The sequence below is a fragment of the Phasianus colchicus genome, chromosome 9, assembly GCF_987193195.1.
Source record: "Phasianus colchicus chromosome 9, bPhaCol1.hap1.1, whole genome shotgun sequence".
NCBI classification, from domain to species: Eukaryota; Metazoa; Chordata; class Aves; order Galliformes; family Phasianidae; genus Phasianus; species Phasianus colchicus.
The window spans coordinates 11,383,899-11,395,412 of NC_143444.1; positions in this window are offsets into that span (position 1 = coordinate 11,383,899).

Consider the following 11,514-nt stretch of genomic DNA (forward strand, 5'->3'; position numbering starts at 1 on the left):
AGTATGTTTCAATATCCATTTCCTGATCCTATTCCTAAATAATCATAAATAGAAAAATGTGAATATAAACATGCCAGTATGAAGTCAATGCCAAATGACTCTGATGTCTCCAGTGTCCTATATAATAACAGTGCAATCAACATTTCAAATCTTGCACAAGGTTTTCACATTTGCATTGTCATGGGGGACTCTGTGAAGCTGACCGCTATGCCTGCAGTTGTGCAGCATGCCAGCCTGCCCAGCTCAAAGATCAAGCTTGGGATTTCAGGCTCAGCAACTAGAAACAAGGCCACATTTTCTAGATTGCAACATAGGCAAATAAATATAAAACTGACATGGGTAAGCACTTTTTACCCCAGGGTCTGAGAGGAGAACCAGAGAGATTCCTCCAACTTGGAAAGGAAGCAGTCTGCACAAGCACTGGGCTTGTTATCACTCCAAGAGATGGAAATCTCCACATTGCTTGAGAACTGCATGCTTTTAATCTTTCCCTAAGTCATCATTTACTTTTTAACATTTCACTGGCTGAGTGACCACCTCCTTTCATCACTAGATACAGAATTCAGATCCCCAAAATCTCTCATTGCTAAAAAGGAAAAAAAGGCATCTACATAGCATACGTGGCTTTGTATTTCTCATGGCCACTAGGAAACAGGAAAACAACTGCACCAGCAAATTGCTGTTAATTCTTATGAACCCCAGGTGTCAAAAGCCTGACAGTTTAATGCATGACTCTGATTTTACAGTGAAAGGTCTGCATTGCATTCAGCAGTTTCTTCCATAGATTTAGAGGCCCAGATTTCATCATCCATATTACCAAGGATTTTTAGCACACCTACACATACCTTACAAGCCAGCATCCTTTCACATCCAGTTGGTAAGGATTACCATATTGCTTTGGATTATAAATGATTTTTATGAGTCCCGGCATATTCTCCAATTAATAAGGTTTCCAGAAGCCTTAATGTTTACAAGTCAAGATCCTTAGTAAGAAGAAAGCTCGAAGTATCATGACTTTGTTTAATCCCACCATGGGGAGGGAAGAAGAGCCTAGCAGCCTTGTACTAGCACTGGTGTTCTGGTGAAAAGGAAGATAAACTGCACCTTTCCTGGTACTGAATGAGCATACACACACGGAAGAAGCTTATGAAAACAAGAGAGTTTTAGTTAGCTTGTTTAACAGAGCCAGCACCCACCCAGCGAGGCAGTTTCCAGCTCTGGCAGAGGAGCAGCAGAATCACTTCTCACAGAGTGAGGAGAGTTTTCCACAGGAGTTGGAAGGGACTAAACATCGCTGCTAGAACTGTGGGCTTGAAAGGAAAGGATTAGTTCCAATGGTAGTTTCTTCGCAGTTAAATTACAGTGCCCAAGCAGTAGCTGAGCTGCCGTTTTAAGAGCACCTTACTTTGCATTTGACCAGAACAGTCCTCAGAGAGAGAAGACCACCCAGGAACTTGCTGCAAGGAAAAGGCTCAGCAGTATCACCCAAAGCATCACCAGAGCTCCACTGTGGCATCACCTTCCAAACCAGTCTCCTGAGCTCCAGAGAAAGGCAGAGACACCCATGCTACCAGGCTGGGCCCAGCACAGACATGTACATGCCAGGCTCAGCTCAGCCCCTGCTTCAGAAGGAGCCCACACTGGCCAAAAGAAGGTTAAGTTTCCCATATAACACAGCAAAGCTGAAAAACCGCTGTATTTCACAGGCCGCTTTGAAGTTTCACTGCTTAATTCTGTTCCAGTGCAGAAATGTCACAGTCAGTTTCCTACATGCTGGCTGACAGAGCAAGGAGCTGGGAGATGTGTAACTGCCCTCAGGGCAGTGCCTGGATGTCACAGGGCACCAAAATCCCATCACGGCAGGCTGGGCACGGCTGCAGAACTAACCTGCTGCTGCCATGTCACCAAGGGAGCTGTAAAAGGTGCTCAGTACCACTAGCACTGTAAACATAACCAGTCTATAACATGCTGGTTGTTTTAATAGCAATATCAGCAGCAATTTTTCCCCAGAATGGAAAATTGAGATTTACCCCCAGATGTCCCTAATTAAACATTAATTTGGACATCTGATAAATTCTAATTCAATTTTCTTATCAGAGTCCTGAATGCACTACCAGGCTGGGCAGCTCCCCTCATGCCAATAGGCAGCTGCCACAGTGCAGTGTGATTGTTTTCCTCAGAACACTGCATGTAACCCACTGTTTCTTGTCTCATTCAGCTGGGAGATGGACCCAGGGAAAAACATTTTCTGCTAAAAAATCTGTCAGGAGATCATCTAACCACAAAAAGTTGGGGTTCCAAGATTTGGAATACTTTGTCAAGTTACATTTATATGTGAAGGGTCCCTGCAACTACTATTTTTAATAGTGCAATACTTAATGAAAAAGCTCCAAGGCTGTTGCTATAGAGCTCCTAGATCACCTGCAGCTATAAGAGTGAGCACCCTGTAATGTGTAACGGATGCTGAGGCTGTAATCAGTTTTGCCCAGGGCTGGGTGTGCCTTAAAGTGTTGGGTTCTGTTTTTGGCTTCCTTGTTTTGGTAACATTTGTTTTAGTTTCCGAAGGCTTAGCAGTGGTTCAGGAAGGATTCTAGCACTGGTGTTACACTTTATTTTGCAACTAAAGATTTTTGTCTAGCAGATCTTCAACTCCACTATGAAGCAGAATAATTCCAATTACTCCTAACTCCATAGCTGGGTCACTGGCAGGCTGTGATTCATCTGCCCTTCCCATGGACACAGGGGAGAAAAGGTTATCTGCCCACTCTGCATTCAGCTGATATGCTAACCAGAAGCCAGGGCCCTCTACAGCTCACCTTCTATTTTTATTAATAGAGCAGAGATCCAGTGATGCTGCATAAGTATACATTTTATCTATCATTCTGTAGCATTCATTAATTCCATATGGGATGGGAACATCACCTTTCAGATGAATTCCAGCATTCAAACCTTAGTCTAATCTAAAAAACCACAGCCCAATATCAGCCATTCTCTATCTTCCAACATTAAGTTACCTTAAATGCTTCAAAAAACTTCAAAGCTTGTCAGTTCTAGGGCTGAGCAGATTTTGCCAGATCATTTTACAGATGAGGATAAAAGCACAGACATGCAACATCCAGTTTCTCAAGGCACTCAGCTGCCTCAGCACACAGGTAACAGCTCACCATTTCCAGGGGGTGCATCCAAACAGGTTCTCTTGAAAACACTCATTTCCTTGATCATCACTGCTGTGGAAGATCACTCAAAACAGTTGTTTTTGATTTTCTAAAGAGCAGAAGTTCACTTATATTTTAATCACTCCTGAGGCAAGCTTCTGATTTGACTCCAGCCTTGACTAAACAATCAAAATCTGGAGGCATTCCATTTCTTAAATAGTTACTCTATAGCTCTCAAGCTCAGTGCAGACTCTCTCCTGCATTTCTTGAAGAAAGTAAACATTCATAAAGGCCCACAGAAAGAAAAAACTAAGTAAAGAGAAAAGGAGGTCAGCTTCTTGATTCAGTTTTTCCACCGGTGGCAAAGACAGCCTATGAGCACATTGAAGGGGACTCGGGAAACTTGAGTATTATTACCTCAACCGGTGAAGCAAGCCAGAGCTAGCTAATTCAGAATGACTAACTGCTCCACAGAACCCCAGAGATCAATGACAGAACGGCTGGTGAGAGTCAATGGGATGATGACTGGAACAGGCTGTCAAGAAGCATCAACTCCCAAAATACTTGCTCCTATCCACTAGTGTTTCCTGTAAGCATACAGAAACTACCAGAAACAGCACCTTCAATAGACATTTCAGATTCAGTAGACCAAAGAGAAGTGTTCATCCCACAGATGATCCCACGGGCATTTTCTCTACACAATATTGATGACAAAGGTAACACTGGAATTTTTAGAGTCATTACTCAGTTATAAAACTAGATTTTGTGAGCTGCTTTCCGAATGCTAGGCATCTTTACAATGTGCTATGCTGAAGAACCTGAAAGCTCTTCACAAAAACTGACCAGCCATCATAAAGCTTCAACTCCTGGCACATGTATGATTTTACAAATGTTTCATAAGAGATCACCTACTGAAGTCCATGAGCAAAGTTCATCACTCACCACTGTTAGAACAGCAGCATGGCTGACAAACCTGCTCAAGCCCCAGGACTAGAGGGCTGAAACAAAGCCATCTGAAATCTCCATTCCCTCCTCTAATTGGGAGAAACTATTAAGATTGATGGATCAGAAAAAACAAGGATTCTTACAGAGAACACAAAAGTCTTACATTACTATCCAGCAATGTATTCTGGTAAGTACATTTTTACACTACGTACATGTCTTAGACAAATTATTCCTTTATGAAAAGTGTACTTTTGACATGTCTTTAGCCATTTAAAATGTTTCTACTCTTATGGAATTCAAACAACAGTCCCTTAAAGCATGCCAGTGGCACATAAACAATAACACAGACAGAGGGAAGGCCTGAAAATGGTCATATCCAGAATTTCCTCAGAATTTTCATTAACTTTTAAAAGCAGGAGTCTGTAACTGATAATGTGTATCTAACCTTCTGGTATTACACCATCTGATAATGAAGAAAAAGCATCAAAATTATTTCTCACCTCAGAAAAACTATTTGAAGTGTCACTGCAAAAAACAGAAAGATCAGTGCAATGGAATGATAATACAGAAAGAGTAATGACAAAGGGACTAGAACAATAGGAAAGTATTATAAGGGAAGGACAAAAGTACAACTTGCCCATCTCCAAAGACTAGACTCACAGACAAAAACCCTACAAATAAGAGATCTCCAGAAAGAGATCCTTCCCTGCTACCAGTCAGCCCTTAAATGAGGTCTAAGAGAGGTGCAGCCAGGCTCCACCCTTTGCAGTCACACAGCTGAATTGCCTTCACCTGTGCTCCCAGGGCTGACCAGGTCCTTTCCCCAGGTGCTCAAATCAGTGGTTCAGGCCGTGACTCAACAGTTACATACAGTCACTCATAAGTCACATTTCCCTTACTGAGTGACAGGAGTCATAGATAGGATCGAGTTGAACTTGCAGGCCCTATTCCAAGTCTCATCTTGCTTTCTGTGGAGAGCCCTTCTAGATCTGCAGACCAAGTTCAGTCTTGTGTTACCATTTTCCCTAAGATTTTCACCCACAAGTGACCAAGAAAAATCAAAACAGAGCAAAAGGGTCCCTAACATAGTGTTATAGGCAGAGTAATTGGCCAATGGAAAAGATATCTGTAAACAGTACTTTGCAGCTGCCTAAGCCCTACAGCTCCCACAAAATGGTTGTATGTATTTTTGCTTTTCAAAGAAGCATTGATAAGCTATTTCTTTTGCTCGGAATGAGTTTTAAACATTCTACAACTCATATCCTCTTTCCAGCTTCTTTTTTGCTCACTGTTTGCTACAAGAGATTCACCCTTTCTCTGAGTTGCAGGAAGAGGCCGGAACTGCTGCGCAAGAGCAGATACGTTTCAGTTTGGAATATTTCTTTGATGGTAAAAGACAAGCTGAGAGCACAGACAATCCCCAGTATTCCAATGAATTAACATCAGATGACTTTGCACAGTGGCTGTGACAAGCAATAATTTGAATCCAACCCATGTAGAAGGCCTAATTCTGTTCAGGCATAAATTGGAGCAACTCCACTGAAGCACATCCAATTTGCTGTAGAGATCAGCAGTGTAGCTACACACTGCGCCCCAGCAAGAGACCCCAGGTATGGCAATGCATACAGACACACAGACTCTGCTTTCTGTAGGAAGCCTAAAGTGATGTGAGAAGATTCACCATCTCTATCACAGGGACGGCACCACCCATGGGTGACAAATACCAGCCCAGCTTCCTCATGCAGCAGCAAGTCTCTCTGCAGAGGCTGTAATCAGAACTTGTCCTGACACCACTCAGAGCTCCCGAGCTGAGACTGCTTCTCCCATGCAGCTCAAATCTGCAGCACTTCTCCCAGACACTGGGTGCTGCAGGTGTGCAGCCCTCAGTCAGGATGCCCCTCTGCCAGCCTGGGCCACCACAGCCCTGCTGCTCCGTGCCACCTCCTGCCCAGCAGTGATGCACCCAAGGCTGAGAGCAGCCTGGCATGCTTTAAGGGACATCGGCTAGAACCCCATCAGAATAGGAACGTTCTAAATGGCAGAAGACATGTCAAAAAATGCACTTTCATTTTTTGGTCTGCTCCTGTGGCTGAGGTGCAGCCTGGGTGTATCTGCAGCTCCAGGAATGCTGGAGGGAGAGAAAAAGGACACAGAAACCAACAGTTCAACTTTGTTGTATACAGAGCTGAATTTCTCTGCCATCCTTGCTCATTCCCTCTGGACACACATTAACTTACCAAACGCAACAGGATACATTTACATTTTGGCAAAAACTCGAAGACAGTTGTGTTGTCACCTACGTCTGCTGTGACTACAAAATATTAAAAAATTACATGTGCAATTTTCATATGTAAATCATTCCCCACATTTCATTAATCTGTTCCTAAAAATGCTGACAAGGAAGTGGGAGGTCTGCTTACAGATAGATTCAGGGGGATAAAGTAATTATTATTTGATAGAGAAATTCTCCCTTGTTTATCTAACAGTCCTCTCCTAGCCACTGTGCACCATTAGCAGATTTAATAACTTTTAATCAGGCTATCACGTTATTGTATTTTTGCATGAACTGAAAAATGCTTAATGGGCTTTTATTTTAGAAGCAAAAAAATTCCCATTACAGCAGATTAATGCTATAAAAAAAAAATCTATACTAATATCTCTGCAATAAAGGGTACGAATTAATGGATAGATGACCCAGTTACAGAAATGTGGAGGTTTTAGAAAATTCAATACGGTGTATTTTTAAACTTCACACTGTAAAGTCTTTGACTACACTTCAACAAAGAAACCTTCTGTTATGCAAAAACGTTTTACATCCTGGCACAGAAACACAAATTTAATTTTAATTGAAAGAAATCCTGCCACCCTCTCACCTAGGAAACAGGCTTGTACTTCGTAATGCAGGCAGCATGCGTCTGGATGGGCCGGATCCTCTGCTGCCTGCCTGACTTTAGCCCAACAGCAAGCAGAGGCTCTGCAGCTGTAGCAAATGGCTCGTGGTCATCACAGCCAGCATTCTTTCAGGGCAGCTGAGCCACTGGCACTGCCACCAGAAGGAAAAGCAGAAGGGGAATCACGGTCAGTGCTCAGCACTTCCCACCACTCCCACAGCAAAAGGAAAATCGTGTGAAAAAGAGCATCGCCTTCCTCCCTCAGCCTTCACCCACACTACAGCTTTGAGCACAGCAGTTGTAGTTTCTGCACTGCATACCTATAAAAACTAAAATGAGCACAAGTTAATCCTCAATAAGAACTAAAAAAATAACCAAGAAAGACTAAGAAAAATACCTACATCACAAGAAAGTATTACTGATTAAAAAACTTTTCCTACTGTACAAGTTCTGCTTGCTTATCCAATTATTCCTCCCTCCTCCTACCACCCACCCTCAGCACAGCCAGGCAGCAGTTACCATTTTCTTCATCCCATTGCTACTCCAAGTACACTCATTGCTACGCCCAGGGAAGCTCTGAAATAACCATCTTCAGAGCAAGACGTTCTAGATGAGAGGCGCCCAGCTCACAGCTGGGCCTTGCCATGTCTTAGAAAGAACACCTCCTTACATGAAGCAGAGGCTCCATCCAGTGTGTAGGTTTCTCCAGAATGAAGGATTTCTGGGGAAGACTGGAAATAGACAGGAAAAAGAAAGCCAAGTTTTTTGAATCATTCCCTGTCATTTTTGTCTTATCGTGCCATCACAGTGAGTCAGTTGTGCTGAGTTTTGTAGATAATTATGTCCCATCGCATCTCTTTGGTCATTACTCAGCTGAGCTTTGCTAAAATATTTAAGTAATCATTCTCTATCTCTATTAAAACAACAGATGGAATCACCAACCTTCAATTTTATGCTGGAATTCGGGAGCAATTTATTAACAGCTTGAACTCTGTTCTCTTGAGGGTTTAACGTGATGGTTGAACCCAATTACATTACAGTCCTTTGTTCATCAAGGGACGTATGTAACATGGTATTAAATGTGAAAACTCGTGCCTGGATAATACAGTCTTTGTGATACAAATTGACAGAGTATAGAAGCCCAGATTTCAGTCACAAACTCTTCTTAATTCTGATCCTACATCATAAAAATTTAGGACCAATCCCACTACTGTCAGCAGATTCATGTAAAACTACAGCATATTAGTGTTGATTCATTGTTTTTCTTCATCCTATCTGATAGTCAAACCATTCTGAAATCCCAGCCAGACAGTCCAGAGGCTGGACTTTGATTTCCAGAGATGAGTAAGCTTTTAAGTCTGTACGCTCCTCCATCTTGCATCAGTTCCACCACTACAACCTTTAGGAGCCCCTACACACACGTATAGTACTCAGGCTATCATCTCAAGCAGTTCCAACGTAGCATGAAAGACTCCCTTACATAGCAAGAAATCCTATACTTGGCTGCAGCAGCTGTGTTTGTCATGGAATTTTAAAATCACTCCTAATAAGTTCACTTCAACTGGGTAACACTGCTTCTTCCATTATGAATCCTCCCTTTCCTCCTTGCTGAATGCTACTAGCCTATCACACATGTTGCTGTGCCCCTTTCCCACCCCTCCAGTGACAGGGCACCAGTCCTGTGGCAGCCCATCCATCTCCCCTTCATTGTACCTTTGCTCCAAGTGCATTGTCACTGCCATGCTACAAACAAACAAACCACAGAAGAAAGCAATTATACAGGTCAGTGAACATCAGAAAACCAAGCAACTTTATGTGCACAAAATGTCATCTGCTAAGGAAATGCTGCTTATTTTGAGATAATTATATTTCCATTCTACGGCTGAAGTGTCTGGCTGAAACACAGCTGCAGAACAGCTCCCTAGAAGAGCGGGGAGCAAAGTGCATTCTTTTTAATGTTAAACTATAATTACAGAGGCAAAGTGGTATATTGTGAAACATCCCATGCACATAAATGAGCAAGCTGTCAGTGTACTTTGTGCACAACAGGAGGGACAAGGAAGGTAGAACTGCACTCCCTGAACTGCAGATCCCAGAGCCACAGCTAAGTGGGCCAGAAGCGGCCACAGTCCACGCATAAAATAATCATTTTAAAAGCATAAATAACTTCTTTGCAAGACAGATGTTTCACAGAGATTAATTGCACTTGAAGACTACAAGAACTTGACTCTAAGCCAAGCTAGCAGCTCAGATGTGGGAACCTACAGTGCAGGTAGCCCAACGTGGAGCAAGTGATCCTGCACATCGTACTCAAGAGCAACAAGCTGGAACATAGCCGGTTGCCACAGCGCTTTGAAATGTCATTTGTCCTGACTACAAAGTCCCGCTTGGATTCATATTAGTTAGGACATTTTTTACCTATCACATCCAGGGAGTAAAAAGAGAGCGCACAGCTCAGTTTCTGGAAAAAAATCTAGAAGTATCAACATCTTTCATACTGAGAAGAGAGGGTTTTGGCTATTTTCCCCACTTATTTTTAACCTCTTAGGATAAGTTTGCTGCTTGTATCCTTCAGATTCCTGAAGACTGTCATATTTTTCAAGCACCTGTTCAGAAAGCCAAGCAACTGACCCCATACAAACCCTTGGCACAAATGGGATTTGATTGCATTGTTCCAAGTGCCTCCATGCCCCAGAGGTTCCCTTTGCTTGGAAAATGCTTGCTTAGGAAGGTTATTCCTTTCCAGTTGTATCACTGGTATGTGCAAAGCCCAGACAAAACAAGAAGAAGGATATACCATTTCTGCTATTCACCCACATGATACCATCAGCCTTTTTCCCCCCCTAAAACTCAAGCACAACAGTGTGTTTTCCTAATAAAGGCATTTCATCTCTGAAAATATCACTCAGATTCCTACAATTCCTTGTGCAATTTAACTGAACTGAGACTAAGACTTCAGCTTTACTTATTCTTCTGTGCTTTTGGTGTTTAAGTGATTTTGCACTGCCATAACCAGTGCTGCAGTTCTAAGGCTCATGTGAAGACATTTCTGTAGGACACTTAATCTGCAACATATTAAGATAATGTTCATTCATTCCTATTTAACTGATTTTGTTCAGTTTTTCTAATGACAGAGAAAAAAAAGCAGGAAGGTCACGGATAGTTACAAATGAAATATTGCTCCTTGCTATCCATTTAAATCAAGTCTTACACCTTTCCCGAGGGTGTAAGGTCCTCAAACAGTTACAGGCAGGCACGTGCAGATAGAAAGGCAGGAAAAAGGTAAGAGATGCGTTTTGTGCTCCTTAGGAAAATAACAACATTCACCTTGCTATTGCAGACTCTTCTTTCCTATGTTACACAATACTATTGCTATACAAAAATATTGTTGGCTGTTGGTTTTTTTTCCATATACACAGCCAGCAAGAGAGCTCATGATGCATACTACCCTGGAGCACTACCCCAAGGAAAAAAATATTTCTGTATCAAGCTGGCAGTTTTCACATGAAATCCATACACCACTAGCACATATTGATCCCTCTGAGTGAGAACTAAGTGAATTTCACTGATCCAGGCAGGCAGGTGGCTTATCATCCCGTCGGCAATAAGGAAGGGGAGAAAAGCTCTCTGGAGACCAGGTCCGGAGCAGGGGCTGCAGAGGTTAGGAAGACAAGGCACTGGATTAGTCAAGCTAACGGGGATTTTTGTTACTAAATGGCTCCATAGTGCTCTAGCCAGGCACAGACAGAATTCAGGGAAGAGGCAAATTTTAGAACCCAGATCTCCCAAGTCACACATGAGTACAAACGGGAAAATGTTACCAGAACTGCCGCAGAAATAGGAAAAGGAACCTGTGGACCTCAAAAAAACTCTTTCCATCAACAGTGACTCAAGATCCCTGAAGAGTGCAGTAAAAACAAACCTCCTTTTTTTTTTTTTTTTCCTTCATTTTGAATAAGTGTAGGGGAAAAAATCAATGAGAGCTCTACTTTCCTTAGTATACCATTGCCAAGTGTAAGCAACAAATATCTTAGTCTGTTAATGTTTACCCTAACCATTTAAATCCTATGAAGAGGATTGCTTCGAGCTCTTGCCAAGCCATAACAAATGAGGACTGAAAGGAAGCTGCTCCATAGCAGACTATGAAAGCTCTGAGCTGCTGCTCGGCACAGGCTGAACAAAGAGAAGTATAGGAAAGTCTCCACAGTTATATTTCATAATTCCTTAGGCTGAAGAGTGGCATCCCCTTCAGAAGAATGCTATGTAAAAAACAATTCAATCACCATATTGTCGGTGAATGCTTGAAAAAACTTAAATCCAACCATTCTCAACTCCTCAAGATAAGAAAGCACAGATACTATTGGAAGGGTTATGTAGGAGGCACTCTGGCAGGTCCAGGAGCAGCTGCCCCACACTGGGAAGGAGCAGCAAGGGGTGCTGCTTGGTTGGGTACAGCACAGGCTTGTGCCATCTGCAGGCAGCAGTAGCAGCTCAGATGGACTTGTTTCATGCTTCCTCCAACC